Source organism: Desmodus rotundus, chromosome 4 (genome assembly GCF_022682495.2).
Source record: "Desmodus rotundus isolate HL8 chromosome 4, HLdesRot8A.1, whole genome shotgun sequence".
NCBI lineage: Eukaryota > Metazoa > Chordata > Mammalia > Chiroptera > Phyllostomidae > Desmodus > Desmodus rotundus.
In genome coordinates, this window is record NC_071390.1 from 49,460,970 (window position 1) to 49,478,095 (window position 17,126).

Genomic DNA, 17,126 nt, shown 5'->3' on the forward strand with positions numbered 1-17,126 from the left:
TAAGTACCTGCCAGGGTCAAGCTGGTGCTAAGCAGCTGAGCTGGATTTGCAGCCCAGGTCTGTTTTGACTCCAACCCTCATTCTCCACCCCATAATGGGGGGGGGGGACAAACAGCTAAGAAGACCCCGGGGTGTTCTGGCCTTCCCTTCAGCCTGGTGTGAGGGCAGCAGGTTCAGGAGGTAGCACCATGCCTGCTCGCTCACATCTTCGGGGAACAGGGACTGGGTAATCCAATACTGAGACAATGTTCTCTTGATTCGAAGTGTCATAAAATCACCAGCCCCTCCCCCCCCTCACCCTGTGTCTCTCACATCCATGCCCCTGTACACCAATCATTCTCCCACCCAATCACCCCCCTGACAGCCGACACCCCTCTGACATCCCCTTTGCTGTTTCGGAGCCAGAGGACCAGGGTTACAAGGTCTGGAGGAAGCTCTGGGCCTGCAGCTCCAGTCTGGGCCACACTAACTTCCCTCCCAGGGGAGGTCCCAGCACAACCCCGTTCCCAGCCTACTTCTGTCTCCCAGCACCCTCGGCCTCCCCACTCCCACCCCCTCCCACAGCTCCCCTTTTCCATAGTCCCTGTGGACTGCACCCCTCAGAACCCTGTTCCTTTGCCACTGGTAGGTTCTAGGATCACGTTACCCTTTTTCTGCTTGTACCTGCCTCAGGTCCCTAGCCGCCCTGAGCAGAGCTGGAGGGACTGATAACAGATTGAGAGGGGGAGTCCCGTTAGGAATCCCAGCCAAGGAAACTGCCCCCATCCCCACTCAGGGCACAGAGGGGGAGAGGGGAGGGTACCGGTTAGGCCTGTGGTTTGCGTGTGGGGGGTGTTGGAGGGGGGCTGGAAGCCAGCCCAATAAGCCCACTCCGCCCCTCCCTTAAGGCCCATATACATCATGCCCCCATTGCCCACTCGTCTAAAACTCTGAGCTCATCTTAAACTCTGAACAGAAGTCTCCTCTGGACCCCTGCACTCAGTCCCCAGGTGCTAACGGGTAAGGCTGAAAGGGGACGTCTGTTACCACAGAGCTTGCTTTCCTGGGGAAGGTTGGTTGTTGTCAACTGCAGGTGGCTGAGGCGGAGGAAAGGAGCACTGGACTTGGAGTCGAGGTCGTGCCTTTCAGCGTGCAAGCTTGCTTCTGGCTCTGCTTTGGCGTTCGTGGAGAAGGGTCTTAACCGGATGTGTGTGGGACGGTACCCAGTCCCACCCGCCACGCCCCGCACTGAGATAGCACCACTGGGACGCGACCCCGAAGGAGGCTTGTGGAAGGTTAACACGACATCTGCTGGGACGGGAGCCGGCCTGGCTGCTCCGCAGGGCCCTGGCGGAGGCCCAGGTGCCCGCCCCCGTGGGAAAGCGCGAGGACCGTGACCCAGGCAGCAGAGCGGACTGCGGCCCGAGGGACCGGGCCGGGAGCGGGTGGGGGCGGCAGTGAGTGTCTCCGGGACTGGCGGGGGGGGGGGGGGGGGAGGCGCGAGCATTGTCGCGAGTCCGCAGGGCGGCCGGGTTGCTCCTCCCAGCCCCCCCCCCCCCCCCCCCCCCCCGCCACCGGAGCGCCCTGCGGGTCGTGCCCGACATGTCTGCCGAGCCCACCACTTGGCGCTGCCCCGCGATCAGCTCTCTGGCCCGGCTGTCCAGCCACTGGGTCCCGGACGCGATCCTCCGCGCAACAAAGGGTGAGCCCCCGCCTGAGCCGGTTGGCCAGGGTTCTAGGTTCAGCTGGAATTGCCCCCTTCCTACCCACCGCGTCTGCACTCTGGGCCTCTGTCCAGTAGCCCCATTCTCCTGCCGCTGGTGGGGAGGGGCAGTGTGTGCTAACTGTGTAAAGTGTAAACCGTGCGGGCTGCAGCATGAAGTTATAGTTCAAGGCCGTCTGCAAAGCCCCCACTAGGTGCCAGGCTGGCTCCCGCGTGGGTCACACACACACCACCACAGCCTTTTTGTCCTCAACTGTGGACATACACAGGGCCCCCCGGGCTCAGGGAGAGCAAAGGTTCTCTTCCCTCCACCCCACCTGCTGCGGGAGAGCCCAGTCTGCAATAACCACAGCCACAGTTTGTCAGCCCTGACCGGGGACATACTGGTCATACACACTGTGCTCAGTTGTCTCACACAATGCTTGTGACTCTACAGAGTGGGTACTGAGAGGTGATGTCATTTGTTAGACCACAGCTGGAGTTACCTTGAGGCTAATGAAACAGAAGTTTCAGACACTTCCAAGGGCCCCTGCCCTAACTTGTATTTGCATTTTTGTATTCTTTCCTTTAAAAGTCCCATCCCGCAAAGGCATGAGGCTCAGGCCCCTTAGCAAGCGGTCTCTTGAGGACCTGGTCTGTCTGCTCTCCTCCACCACTCTGCCTAGGGTGGGTGGGGGTGGGCGCTTGCGGGGGGCCTGGCTGTGTGGGCCTGGCAGGGAAGGAAGGGCATCCAGACCAGGCCAAGGGGCCCACATGCCCTCAACATGATCTTTGGCTTCTTGAAACTCCGAACAGCCTGGAACCCCCGCATCCCCAGCCCTTTGCCTGCTCTGGCAGGGCAGAGCTTGGGCAGAGTTCTGGTGTGACCTCGGCTCCTCTCTGGGGTTCAATTTCCCTCATCAGGGGAAGGGCTAGTTATTACAGGGGTGACCACAGAAACCAGGGTAAACGTTGGGAGGAGCAGATGAAAGAGGCTCCGGAAAGCTGCTGGGTCCTGCTGTCTTGCCCGTGTTTTCCATTCCTCCCCGACGTCCCCTCCGCCCAGCAAGGTGAACCACTGACCCCCGTGTGCACGGCAGTCCACCCTAGTCCCTTTCCAGCTGCTGCGTATTCTCACCGTGGAGGCACCCACAGAGCTGCCTCTCCACTCTCCCTGACCCCCAGTCACTCTTCACTGCCGAGGGCCCTCCCGCAGCTTGGGCTGCGGGACACTCCGTGTTGCCAACTGGTTCTGGCCCTAACTGACCTAGCAGCAGCCTTTGACACAGTTTATATGCTTCCCTACCCCTCGGCTTTTGAGCCACCAAGCTTTCCTCCCACCTCCTGCCGCAGCTGCTCAGTCCTTTGTTCTCTTAGCCTCCTCCCCCTGCCCAGCCCCCGCCCTGCTCTGAGGGCTGGCTTCCCCTCTCACTGTATGCTTCTCCTGGAGGGTCTCACCATCTGAGGCTTTGAAATGGCGCCCTGCCTTTCTCTACCCCAGACCATTCTTCTGAGCCTGGGGCCTCTAATCAACTGCCCCCTGGGCATCTCCCTGCGCTCCCTCGTGGGCATCTGGAGCTACCCCACCTCAGACCGAGCTCTTGTGTGTTCCTTGCTCAGTGCTCCCCCTTCACTCACGCCCCTCCCTCTACCCAGTTACTCAAGCTGACATCCTGATTTCATCTTCCCCTCAACACCCCAACCTCTAATCCAGTCCTCGCCTGTTGATTCTGCTTCCAAAACCGTTCTCTAGAACTCAGCCGCTCCTCTCCATCTCCTCTGTCCGCCCCCATCCTCGTCTGTCACCTGGGCAACCACAAAGGTCTCCCTGCTGTCTCCCTGCCTCCACCCTGCTTCCTCCCCTTCCACCAGCGCCCACAGGGGCTGCTGCCCTGGGCGGGCCTGCGGCACTTCCCCTGGTAGAACCTTTCAGCGCAATTGAGTTTGGGATGAGTACAAGCCCCCCAGCCCTGCCCTGGTGTCTCACTGCGGCCTAGGTACAGCAGCCTTCTTTCTGTTCCTGAAATTTGGTGAGCTTGTTCCCACCTCACTGCCTTTGTCCTTGCCATTCCCTCTGCCTGGAATGCCCTTCCTGCTGCTTTGCCTGGCAAACCCCTGTTGAGCTTTAATTCTTCACTGAAATATGATCTCCTTGGAGAGGCATCCCCCCACTACCCTGTCTAAAGCTCTTACACTCCTTCAGAGCACTTACTGTCAGCTGTGGTTCATCGTTCCTTGTCGGGCTATTGGACCATGTCTGCCTCCTTTATAATTCTATAAAGGCTGTCGGGTTTACTGTCTGTGCTGCTCTGCATCCCTGCCCTTACTTAGCAAAGAGTAAGGGGGCAACCCGGGAAATACCTGCTGTCAGGGAGAGGCCAGCCGCTGAAGCTGTCCTCCCACATCTTTCCAGTAGGTGGCGCCCCAGGACAGGACTTCACCAGTCCTCAGCTACCAGGACCACTCCCACCCCCATCCCAGGGCCCCAGCTGGAGATCCAAAGGGCAGGTGCCGAGCCAGGCTGCCCTCTTTGCCTCCCTGTCCCACAGAACCCCCCACACTTCTCTTGGTTTGTTGGAACTCGTGGCTCTGCGTCATTATTTTTACCAGCGTCTACTGTGGGGCTAGTGGCAACTTGAAACCAGAGACAGAATCTAACCTATTTAGATTTTTCCTTGGTGCCGGTTCAGAGCGCAGAAAACTGAATAAGTAATGGGAAAACAAAATGACTTCATTCTGTAGAGAGGTTATCCTTCTGGCGGGTAACATGAAGGCTTTGGAGCCTGACTGCCTGGGTTCTAATCCTGACTCCACTGCTTTCTAGTCGTGAGACTTGGACAAGTTACCGAACCCACAGCCACTCATTTTCCCCCCTGTAGAAGTGAGAACAGTGCCTGCCTCACAGGTTGGTTATGAGACCGCAATGCGGAAAGACAGGGCCAGTATCTGGAATGGACCTGGTGTGTAGTAAGTGGTTGGTGAATGGCAGCTTCTATTGTCGAGCGTTTCTTCACGCTCTGCTGGAACCCTCAGTTCAGACGTGGGAGAGATGCCCTCTGCCGGACTGGGCTGAGCGTGGCACGCACACGCACACACAGAGCAACAAGTGCAGGAACAACACACAACCTCAGCTGCAGCTCAGACAGGCCCAGGTGCCTCCCTCCCCAGAGCAGGGGAGTCTGGCCGGTTCCCCCTCCCCTTCCTGGCACTGTGTCTTCTGCGCTCAGCGCCATTGGCTTGGCAGGGCAGATTTCCATGGCAGCGGGTGACCAAGCCTGCAGGCAGGGAGAGTGGCTGGTCTTGGCTGAGCTCCCTGGCTTTTTAGAAGGGGGTGGCTTCCTGCCAAGGCCCAGGGCCTTCTGCTGCCCAAACATTCAGCTGGCATGGGAAGTCGTTGCCACACCCAGGGCCCAGTGTAGTCTCCCTGCCCTGGGAACCAGGAGGCTGACCCAGCCGCTCACTTCGGGGCGTTTCCCTAGCCCAGGGCACATGCACCTTCTGCCCATTCCTCGCACTCTACCAGCAAAATCTGGCATGAGCCTTCCTCCTTGTCCCACGGTGAGCCCCTTAAGGTTGTACTCAGCGCGTAGTGGGCCTCTCTTGCATGTTTATGGGGTGAATGAATACATAAAAAGTGAGTTCCCGTCCTGGCCGGGTGGCTCTGTTGGTTGGAGCATTGTCCCATACGCCAAAAGGTTGCAGGTTTGATCTCTTGTCAGGGCACAGACCCCGGTTGCGGGATTGATCCCCAGTTGGGGTGCATACAGGAGGCAACTGATCAATGTTTCTCTCTCTCTTGCTCTTCCTCTCTCTAAAATCAATAAACATGTCCTTGGATGAGGATTTAAAAAATCAGTTCCGTCTCATCACCTTCAAGAGAGTGAAGCTGTGAGACATAACCTGATTTGATCTAGAGATGGCCTGTTCATCCACAGCTGTTTATTTGGCACCTACTGTCTGCCAGCCGTGGCTCTAGGTGGGGCCAAGATTTCAGCCCTGATAGACGTGTTCCTGCTCTTACGAGCTAACACCCTAGTCGGGGGAGAAAGACAGTAAACAAACAAGCAAATGGCACAAGGACACTATCAGATCATGACTGTGCTGGGCTGAGTATTACAGCAGGGTGATGTCACAGCGAGAGGATGAGTAGCTGCCACAGGCGGGGCAGCCAGGAGGGCCTCTCCAAGGAGGTGACATTTGAGCACAGGCCTCAAAGGTGTGGAGGAAGGGCCCTCTGGGAAGAGGGACCAGCAAGCGCAAGGCTCCTGAGGAGGGACCCCAGCTGGCCGGCTGGGGAACGGAAAGAGGTTAGGCCGCAGCTCAGTGGCGAAGGGCATGACTGGGTGTGCAGTGAAGGGCACTCACCTTGAAGTCACGACCTGACGACCTGACGGGTTTTCGCAGACGCAACCCCTATGCAGATGAAGGTGGAGCGCATCCCCAGCAGCCCAGAAGGCGCCCTCAGCCCCCTCCCAGGCCAGGCAGCCCCTCACCCAGCGGTGACCACTCCTCTGATCTTGATCTCCGCAGGCTAGCGTGGCCTGCCCTAGGCTTCCATCTAAATGATGGAAGTGTATCCTGTGTTCTGGTGTGTTTCTGGCTCTTTTCACTCATCAAGTCTGTGATGTCTGTCCGTGACGCTGTGTGTAGCGGTGGCGCACTCACTTTCGTCGCTGGGATGTGTTCCATTACGAGACCACAGCACAGGGTCTTTGCCCGTTCTCCTGTGGGCGGACGTTCGAGCTGTTTCCACGTGGTCGGCTGCTCTGAACCAAGCAGCCGAGAACAGCCTGGTCCATGGCCCGAGCACTGCCTCACGAAGCGTGTGCACTTGTAGGTGTTGTGTGTGCTGGTGCCGGCTCAGCTGGTTCTACCCTTTCTTTTTACAGGTGAGGAAACAGGTCCAGAGAAGGGAATGGGCTTTCCCTCCGGTTACCCAGACCATCAGTGACTCAGGGGGGATACCGTGCTAGGCAGAGGGAAGAGCAGAGAAAGAATATTTTGGGGACCTACAGCATTTCAGGCCCTTCATGGGTATTATGTCATTTGTTGTAGTCCTCAAAAGAACCCCACATATTAGGCATTCATATGGCCATTTTACAGACGAGGGCCTAGTCTAACATATTTACAGAGGTGGGGTCAGGACTCAGGCTGACCCCTTCATGACCTGCTGCCCCCCAGGGGCAGGTGGAGGCTCCACGTGCCAGCAGGGCTTCGAAGTGCAGAACCTGTGGGGACAGGAGACACTTGAGGGGTCCCCAGGCGGGATGGCTTGCAGCCGGGAGAAGCAGTTGTTTTGAACCCCTGCCAGCCCCGAACTGGCCTGTTTCTCTTCCGAGGGCAGTCTAGGGTTGGGTCAGCTCACGGGCCTGAGCCCCAGCTTCATGGTTAACTAGCTGTGTGACCTGGGGCCAGACATTGCCTCTCTGTGCCTCAGGTACTTTCTAGCTCTGACCTTCTCATTTGGGGTTCAAACTGGGGGGGTCTTCTGGCCTCTATTGGCCTGAGGGTACCTCTTGCTCCACAGCTGCTGCCGGAGAAGGCTGGAGGGCAGAGGTGGTTCTGGGACTCCGGGAACAGCCCATGGGTCAGCGTGGGGCCTCTGCCTCCCACACAATGGCCTTGCTATGCAGAGCTGGACCGTGGCCACTTGGGCTTCTTGGAGAGGCTTTTTGTGTGCACGTGGGTGGGGGTAATTATTTTCTCCCTTCTGCGGGTGGTCTTCTTTTTTTAAAGTTGTGATAAAATATACATAACATAAACCTGACCATTTTAACCACTTTTAAGTATACGGCCTTTGAACACATTCCCGCTGTCGGCAGCCTTCACACCATCCGCTTCCAGAACTTCTTCGTCTTTCCCAAATGGAGCTCCGCACTCATGAAACACTAAGTTGCAGAGGCGTGTTGAGTGGTGGTTTGGGGAGGGTCAGTGGGGGGCAGCCCTCCCCGAGTGACCTGGGGGAAAAACTATGGGAGGCAGTGAGCAATGCAGAACACGCTGGTGAGAAAAGGCAGGGATTTACAGGCGAAACCAGGGCCCCTGAGCAGCAGGTTCCGCATGCTCACCTCCAGGACCCTTCAGGGCTCTCCCAACCCCCTGCCGGGGGCTGTTTATTTCCTTCCTGCCACCCCCACCCCCCAGACTGTCCTCTCCCCTCTCCCTACAAAACAGTGGGCATTTCCACCACCTCACCGCCTCCTGCCAGCAGCAGCTCCACGCATCCCCTTTGGAGAGTTGGGGCGGGGGGGAGGTGACAGGCTGGGAGGTGAGTGGGGGGCCCCAGATCCCAGGAGACGCCCCCACAGCTTTCTAAATGTCAAATGTCAGCTAGGTGTGAAGTCAGAGCCCAGATCCCAGCTTCCTGGGGGGCAGGCGGGGTGCTGAGTGAAGAGAGAAAGAAAGGCTTCATTCTCTTCCTGACCCCCTTGGGAAAGGACCCTCCCCCGGGGTGTCTGATGGCAGAATAACAGTTACGGCCTCTTTTGGTCCTGGAGGTTCCCACAGGCCTTTGAAGCCCTAGGGATATGGAGTCGGAGAAGAGGTCTGGGCCGGGGTATGAGATGGCAGTCCTCCAATATTTGAAAGGAGAGGAGGTACACACGTGCACCCTGGTGGTCCCGTGGTGGGGACAGGACCAGCCGCGGCCTGAGGGGTACACGCACGTACCCTGGTGGTCCCATGTGGTTGTCAGGCTCCCGTTAGGAGGAGTAAGGGCTTCCTAACACCCAGCGCCGTTCTGCGGGGAAGTCTCCCTGGGGAGTTAGCTCGCTGTCCCTGGAGAACTCAAGTCAGGCAGCAGTTTTCGTGGCTGAACGCAAGAGCTCCGGGGTCAGAGAGGGCTGAGGAGCACGGGGCAAGTTCTACAACCTATCTGTGCCTCATTTCTTCATTCATGCAATGAGGACAGTAATGAAAGATGCTCTTCAAAAGTGAGGAATGAGATTGTGGATATGAAGCCTAACATACTACCTAGCACTAAGAAAACACCCCACAGCCCTGGTCGGGTAGCTCAGTTGGTTAGAGCATCATCCTGATACACCAAGATTGTGGGTTTGATCCCCGGTCAGGGCACTTACCAACCAATGAATGCATCAATAAATGCCACAACAAGTCCATGTCTCTCTCTCCCTCTCTCTCCCTATCTGCCCCCTCTCCCTCCCTCTCTCTCTCTCTCAAATCAATAAATAAAAATGAAACACCCCATATATAGGCCAAGAGTACTGTGGGGTACTATGGGGTACTATGGGGAGTATTCTTGGGTGAGGTGGGGTGTTGGTTAAATCTTCACCAGGAGCCCTTCAGCCCTGGTGTTCCGTGGAAGGAGAACCATGGGATTCAGTGTCCCAAAATTGTGTGAAGTTTGTCACCTGCCACCCAATGGGCATTTTGTCTACCTACCCACCGGATGGGGCCCCGGAGGAGTACCTGTGTTTATGTGCAAGGCAGAAATTACTTATCCATTTTATAGATGACAAGACTGAGGCCCAGGGCCCAGAGAGGTTCATTGACCTGCCCAGTGCAGACGTAGTTAGGAAGGAACTAGATTGGGGGTTGGGGCTCTGGAAACCTGGCCGGAAGCTCTGTCCACCCAACCTGTCTGCTCATGGCCTTTGTCAAGCCCGAGCCCTTGCTCCCTTTTGGTGAGAGAGGCTGCCAGGCTGTCTTCCCAGGAAGAAGGGGGGGCCAGGGGCACCAGGTTTTTAAGGAAGCTTCCTTTCTCCAGGGCCAGGTGTGGAGCTCCCTTCCCTGCATTTACTCCGAAAGGAGCCCCTGCCTGGGGCTTCTTGGGCCTCCGGTAGTGGACAGAGTACAGCAAGGCTGGCGTTAGGACAGCCATCCTGGGTGAGCGACATTACTGCTCTGAGCCTCGGTGTCTCGGGAGGTGGGAGGGCCATCTGCTTCTCACAGGGTACTTTCGAGAAAGCCCTGTGTACTCCAAAAAGCACTTTACAGACCTTGGCTTCAAGCTTGACATATAGTAGGTACTCGGGACTTGCATTTCTTCCTTGTTCCTCTGTCCAAAACCACCTCTTAGAGTGGAAGCTGCTGCCCTGCTGTGGTTGGGGGTTGGCCTGGCCAATTTCACAAGCATTTATTAAGCTTCTAGTCTATGCCCTGGGCTGGAGCGTAGAGACAAACAGTGTGCATTGCTCTGGCGTAGGGACCTCATCGCTTAGTGACAGAGGGACCGGCAAGCCCTGGGGGTTGCTGCTCCCAGCTCCCTTCCAGAGAACTTGCTACAGGGCGCAGTTAGCTGATTGTCCCCGGCTGCCTCACCCTCAGGATCCACTCTGCATTCATCAGCTCCCTGGGAGGATCCTGGCCAGTGGCTGAGCCCAGTGGAGGTCCTAGAGCCAGGCCCCACCTGCCAAATGCAGGACTCCTTTACCAGCAGTCTTTGCTCGGGTGTCCCGTCAGCCAGGCTAAGACATTCTCAAGACCACACGGGGTCTAGGGCTCTTCCTTCCAAGCCCCTTGCTTCCCGTGCCCTTTCACAGGCGTCAAACCTGCAACACGGTGTGAAGGCTCTCCCCGCTCAGCCCTGCCGCTGCCTCTCATAGGCACTTCGCCAATAAACCGCTGGCACTGCCAACTTTGCCTTGGAGTCTGCTTCCCTGAGCATCAGAACCGACAGGTGGTGTGCAGTGCCACACGCACTGACGGGGCGCTTGGTTATTCTGAGCACAGCCTCACCGCGTGCACCTTTGGGGAGCAGTGGTAAGGCCAGAGCGGATATCAGATCTCTTGTTTGGTGGCTGGCACCAGAGGGGTGCAGCCAAGGGTTCGGGGTGGAGAAAGGTGAGCTTTAAAAAAATATATTTATTTATTTTTAGAGAGCAGGGAAGGGAGGGAGAAGGAGAGGGAGACATCATTCAGCTGCCCCTCGCACACGCCCTACCTACGGACCAGCCCTGCAACCCAGGCATGCGCCCTGACTAGGAATTGAACCGGTGACCTTTCACTTTGCGGGACAATGCCCAACCAACTGAGCCCCACTGGTCAGGGTGAGAAAAGTGGGCTTTTAAAATGTTTATTTATTTATTATTGATTTGGGAGAGAGAGAGAACCATGGATTTGTTTTCCCCTTATTTATGTTCTCTTTGGTTGCTTCCTGTGTGTGCCCTGAGTGGGGAACTAACACGTGACCGTGGCGTGTCAGGGCAACGCTCTAACCAGCTGAGCCACCCGGCCGGGGCAAGAAAGGTGGGCTTTGGTGTCAGGGTGGCTGGTGCGACTCCCAGCTCTGCCTCCTGCCAGCTGTGTGCCCTGGGGCAGGCGGGTCCATCTCCCTGAGCCTCAGTTTCCTCACCTGCTGAAGGGAGACAAGCTGCCTCCTGCCTCCTGGGTGGGGTTGAGGCTTCAGTGAGTTACTGCGCGTGGACAGCGGCAGAGTAAACACTCAGTGTCTCTTCTTCCTTGGAGGAGGAAGACTGTGAAGGGGAGGGTCAAGGTGCCATCTCCGAATCCACTGCTTCTAGCCTCAGAAAGCACACTGAATCTGAGGGCTGCATGTGCTCCTCTGGTGCTTGGCCAGCACGCTCTTGACAGGAGTTGGCACCGCCGGCCCCCTGCCATCCTCGGGCGGGAGCACTGCCCTCTGGGCTGTGGGTGGGAGCGGGCCAGAGTCTTGGTACAGGGGCAGGTGGCTGAGTTGAGCAGGCCCACTGCAGTTGGAAGAGGACTTCAGAGTCACTTGACCCAGTGGTTCCCGAACACCAGACACTTGACAGCCACTTTAGAGCCACCCAGGGGGTTCCCCAGGATCTCACCCTGGAGCTTCTGGCCTAAGAGAGCTGGAGTGGAGCCTGGGAATCTGCAGCTGGGCCCTTCCTGCTGGCGATTCAAATTCACACACAGGCAGGCCAGGGAGCAATGCCCAGCACTGGCCCAGGGTGTTCGTCTGACGGTCATGACCGTGAATGCCTGTCCCAGCTGGCCTGGTCGGGGGTTGGGGGGTCTCAAGGGGACTTCCAAGCCAGCAGAGCTTCAGCGGCCTTCAGTCTATGTGAATGCGCACGGTGTGCCATTATGCTTCTGCGTTTATTTTGGAGAGGCACGGACTCTAATGAGCTGGGCTCTTTCCCTGGGCTCTGCCCACTGCTGGGCACTTCCAAGCCAGCAAAGAGTTTGAGGTGGTGCCTAAGGGTGGGAAGCCTAGGTCCAGCCTATTAGGACAAAGACAGAGATGGATCAGGAAGTAAGCTCCTCATCTCTGGAGCAATCAATCAGAGGAAGGGACTACCACCCCTTGAAGATGTTTTTTGCACAGCGTTTAAGAATTTTTATTGCATTTTTCTATTATCATTTAATCCCCTTATGCACCCCTCCCCTTGAAATCCCCACGCTGCTGCCCATGTCCGTTAGTCCTTCTGACTTTTTGCTCAATCCCTCCACCCCCTATCCTCCCCCATCCATCTATGAGTCTGTCTCTGTTTTGCGTGTTAGTTCAGTTTGTTCATTAGATTCCACATATGAGTGAAGTCATATGGTATTTGTCTTTCTCTGCCTGGCTTATTTACTTAGCAAATGTTCTCCAGGTCCACCCATACTGTCTCAAACGGTACATTTTTCTTCTTTTTTATGGATGAGTAGTATTCCATCGCATAAATGTCCCATAGTTGTTCTATCCACTCATCCACTGATGGACGCTTGGGTTGTTTCCTTATCTTGGTGATTGTAAATAGTGCTTCCAGAATCTTTTCCTGTCTAGATAGAAGAGTTACAGCTGTGAGTTTCAACTTGCAAAGAGACCTTTATCCTATAGATCAGTGAGAAGCCCTGGGCTCCAGCAAAGGTGGGGTGGGGTGGGCTAGAGGCGCCTGAGGACAGAGCGGGCACGAAAGCTTTGGGGACAGAGTGGGCACGGAAGCTTTGGGGAGGGAGCTGAGGGAGTAGATGCAGGGGTCCTGGTGCGGATTTGTCACCCCCGCAGCGGCAGCCAGCTCTCAGGCAGACCCCCTTGCGGGTGTTGTGCAGGGTCTCCCGCCAGGCCTGGCCTCTCAGGCTTTGTGTCTGTAAACTGCCTTTATTACGTCTATCACAGTCTGACGCAGGGAGGGGTGAACTGGCGGGAGGTCTGGGGGTTGCTTTGAAACGCTCCAGCAAGAAAACCAGGAGAAAAAAAAGATAATGGACGTAAAGCATGTGTGGCAAAACTTTGATAATGGCCTTGTCTGGACGGTGGGCGTATAAAAGCAACGCTACCGTTCTCTGACGTTGCGCATACATAAAATGTTCAAGACGAAAATGAAAAATGAATGGTTAGATAGGTCTTCGATGCACAGGGTAAAAACCCCACAGTACAACAGGTGAGTGAGTGGAAGGCAAGCGGCTGCCCTCCCTCTGGCCCTCTTCCTGGTGCCTTCCATGGCCTTCTAGATAGAGGTCGGCTGTGTGTCTACAGCCTGGGAGATCAATTTTTTCAATTATTAAAAAATAAATAGCATACCCATGTGGAGCATAATCCAAATGCAAAAGAAGGTGTAGAGCAGAACGTCTCCCTCCTGCCTGAGCCCCACCCTCCCAGTTCCCCAGAGGCAACTGAAGTTTCTGGTTTCTTCCCTGCCATTCAGAGACATTCAATGGTGTGTGTGTGTGTGTGTAAAATATATACACCACTTATACGGCTTTAAAGTGCTGGAGTGTTAGACACTCTGTCCTGCAGTCTCCTCTCCTGGCTCCTTCTCTCCTTAGCTGAAGAGCTGAGTGAATAATTGTCCTTAATCCATAGCGCACCATCATCATCATCGATGTACGTGAGGCCTTTCTCCCATGTTTCCCTCTCTGTTTTATTTTCCCTTCACCTCATTTCTTTTTCTCGTAGACACCAGGGTGGAGTGCTTGGTAAATCCTCTCACAGGACGCACGTCCCCTCATCTTTAAAACCATGGCGCTTTCCTGTGTAGGACGTTGTTGCTCTTACACGGCTAATCCAGCTCCGCTTGTGACTTCAAACACAGGATGCTGTGTTTTCATGTCCCTCCACGTCTCTCGGGGTGCCCCTCCGTGGGTGGGTGTCACTGGGCAGGCTTCCACGGCTGGAGTCCATGTGAGTTATCCATTCTCCTGGGACCCTCGGGCGATACCGCCCTGCCCGTCCCTGTGCCTGCCCAGCTCCGCAGATCCTTTGCTGTCAGCCCCCATACGTCTGCCTTGAGTCCTAAGTTGCTGCGTGGTGTTTCTAGTGTCTGGGTGTGCCATCGCCTGTCCAGCTGGCCGTCTTCCTGTTGACAGACCTGTCAGTGGTTTCCAGCTGAAAACGGGCGCCTGTCCGTGTGCACCATCGGTGGGAGTGCAGACTGGTGCTGAGTGCAGACCAGGGCCGCCGCCATGGAGAGCAGCGTGGGTTCCTCAGGAAACTAAAGGGATCTGACTTAGGACCCAGCGACTCCGCTGCTGGGTGTTTATCTGAAGAAACCCGAAAAGCTCATTCAAAAGAATCCATGCACCCCTGTGTTCATCGTGGCATTATTTACAGTGGTCAGGAAACGGGAGCAACCCAAGGGCCCGGCAGCAGATCACAGGTGGACGAGAAAGCTGCCATACACGTGCACAGTGAGTGTCACCTGGCCATAAAAAAGGATGAAGTCTTACCGAGAGCACGTTAAGCTCAGTGAAATAAGTCAGCCAGAGGAAAAAAAATACCGTATGATTCACTTTTATGTGGAATCTAAAGAACAAAGTAAACCAACAAGCCAAATGGAAGCAGATGCAGACACAGAGAGTGGGCTGGTGGTTGCTAGAGGGCAGAGGGTGTGGGGGCCCGGATGAAAGAGCTGATGGATGGACACATACAGATCGGCAGTTATGAAACGGTCACGGGGACGTAAGGTACCGCGTAGGGGGTACAGCCGGTGATACTGTATGGCTATGGATGGTGCCAGGCGGGCACTGGAAGTACGGGGGCCACTCTGTAAAGTGTGTGACTGTCTGACCACTATGCTGCCCACCTGAAACCAGTACAAAATAATACTGAACACAAAGTGTAACTGAAAAGAAAAACAGAGCACAGGTTCCTGGCCCCATTTCCGGCGTGTGTGTGTGTGTGTGCAGACTTGCTGGGCCTCCCAGTGCCGAGATGGGGCCTGAGAATCAGCTCCATTCCACATGCTGCTCTCTGCCCAGAGGCAGAATCACAGTCCACAGGGAAAGGGCTCAGTCCCTCCGCGTTAGCTGCTGGTCGCCAGCCCAGACTGTTACCTGTGCTTCTGACTGACCAGCTGTGAATCAGAGGTTCCCATGGTTACCCCGCCCTCTCAGGTTCGATTAACTTGCTAGCACTGTTCACGGAGGTCAGGAAAACCCGATTACTCTAGATCACTGATTTATGTAGGAATCCACAGCCACATGAGGAGAGACAGAGGGCGAGATCCAGAACGAAGGAGCTTCTGTCGTCCTGGAGCTTGGAGCGCGGCTTGGTGGAAGCTTTCTGGTTCCTCACCATAGAAGCTCTGAAAAAAAAACAAACAAACCCAAAACACTGTCCTTTTTGGAGGGAAACTTCATTACCTACCCATGACTGACCAAGTCAATCACTGGCTATGGATCCAACCTCCAGCCCCTCCCCGCTCCCTGGAAATCAGGGGGTGGGGCTGAAAGTTCCCATCCTCTAACCTCTTGGTTGGTTCCTATCAGCTACCCACCCCCACTCCACAGTCACTTCATTAACATCACAAGAGACACCACTGTCACTCTCACCTCTTAGGAAATTCCTGGGGGTTTGGGAGCCGTGAGCCAGGAACTGGACGGAGACCAACTGTATCTGGTAATTCACACTGTGGAGCCAATCTTTCTCCATTGGAAACTGCGACCAATCTCGCACCGTCTCGATCTGTGCTGGTGCAAGCACGGGACCAGGCTGACTTGGAGGCCAATAGTCTGTGCATTTGTCATTTGGATGGATACTGCCAAAGAGTGCCAGACTGTCCCTTTCCCACCCCTCTCTGAAGCTATCTTTTGGCACCAAGGTTCTCTGAGGTCCAGAGAGGGTGGGTGACTTGGCTAGACAGTGAATGTTGACATCCAGACTAGACCTCAGGAGGCTGAGCCCGGGCCAGTGATCTTTCCAAGGCGCTTGGCTGCTATGTGTTCCAAGCTTCATGGAGACTGGGACCTTCTCTGTAAATCTGGGGGGCCTCAGCCTCCCCTGGAATGTTTCTGGTAATCAAGCACTGCCCCCTGCCCACTGGTCTGTTGGAGGTCCACCCAGGAGCTCTGTTCTTGGGGACCAGGAGTTTGCCACAGGAAGGCCCCGGGGAGCAGCTGAGTCAGGCCTCTGTAGTTCCCTTGACCCCCTGCCCCGCCCCCACCTCCCCTGCAGCATCTTCGTAAAAGGCTCTGTCAGACTGAGACATCCTTGGGAGCCCGAGTGGCGTTGCTTGGAGACCACTGGGCAACAGATCTGGATTACTCAAAGGAGAGAGGGTGGGAGAGAGAGGGCTGACAGCCTGGTTTTTGCGGGATGGATGGTCTCCCGGCTGCAGGGTTTGGCAGAACCCCTCTCAACCCCTCCCTCCCCACGCCTCGTTCTTTCCAGCGTCCAGGCCCTGGGACTGTGCACTGAGACCCAGCACTGAGATCCAAGGCCACTTGGAGCTCCTTTCTGATAGCAGTGGGGGCAGGGGATTCCCTGCCTGTTCCAGGAGGCACCACGCAAGCGCTGGCTTGGGGCGGGGGAGGGGAGGGTGGTGGGACAAAGCCTCAGAGGTGCTCTTCCAGGGGTGATGGCAGCCACAGCTACTACTGTGTGCCGAGCGTCCTATCCAACAGCTGTTTGTTAAGAGTTTCAAATGTATTAGTTCACTTAATCTCAGAATTCTGTCAAGGTAGGTAGGGCTATTCCCGTTTTACAGGTGTGGAAACAGAGGCTCAGAGACTTGCCTGAGGCCACGCAGCTTATAAGGGGCAGAAATGAATTAAAACTCATGTCTGCCTGATGCCAAGGCTGGAACAAATCACGGAACGGTGCTAGAGCTGGCAGTGTTCCCGCAGGACATCCACGCTCACCCTGAGCTGACCTGGGAGGTTGAGCTGAGTGCCCCCTTCCCCCGCCCCATGCCTGCCCCCTTCCGGTGCCCCGGTCTCACCTCCCCACCAGGAAACACAGTGACCTGAAGCTTTCAGTTTAGTCTGCCTCTCCCACAGGTCTGTGAGCACCTAGGGCAGGACACATAGTAGGTGCTTAAGAAGTGCCCCATGGAGCTCGGCTGCTTAAGTGGCTTTCCTAGAAATAGGGGTGCTGGCTTTCTCCCCAACAGCCCTGCCTGGACCAGAGGACAGTGTCCCACCATTGAGCCTTTTCTGCTCCAGCTGGACAGACCCAGAGCTCTTCCTCAGGGCTGGGCTTCAGAGCTCTACCTTCTGCTGTCTGGCTGGGATTCAGTACCCATGTGCCTGGGCAGGCATGGTCTCATCAGCGGGAGTCCACCGAGGTGCAGGTTGC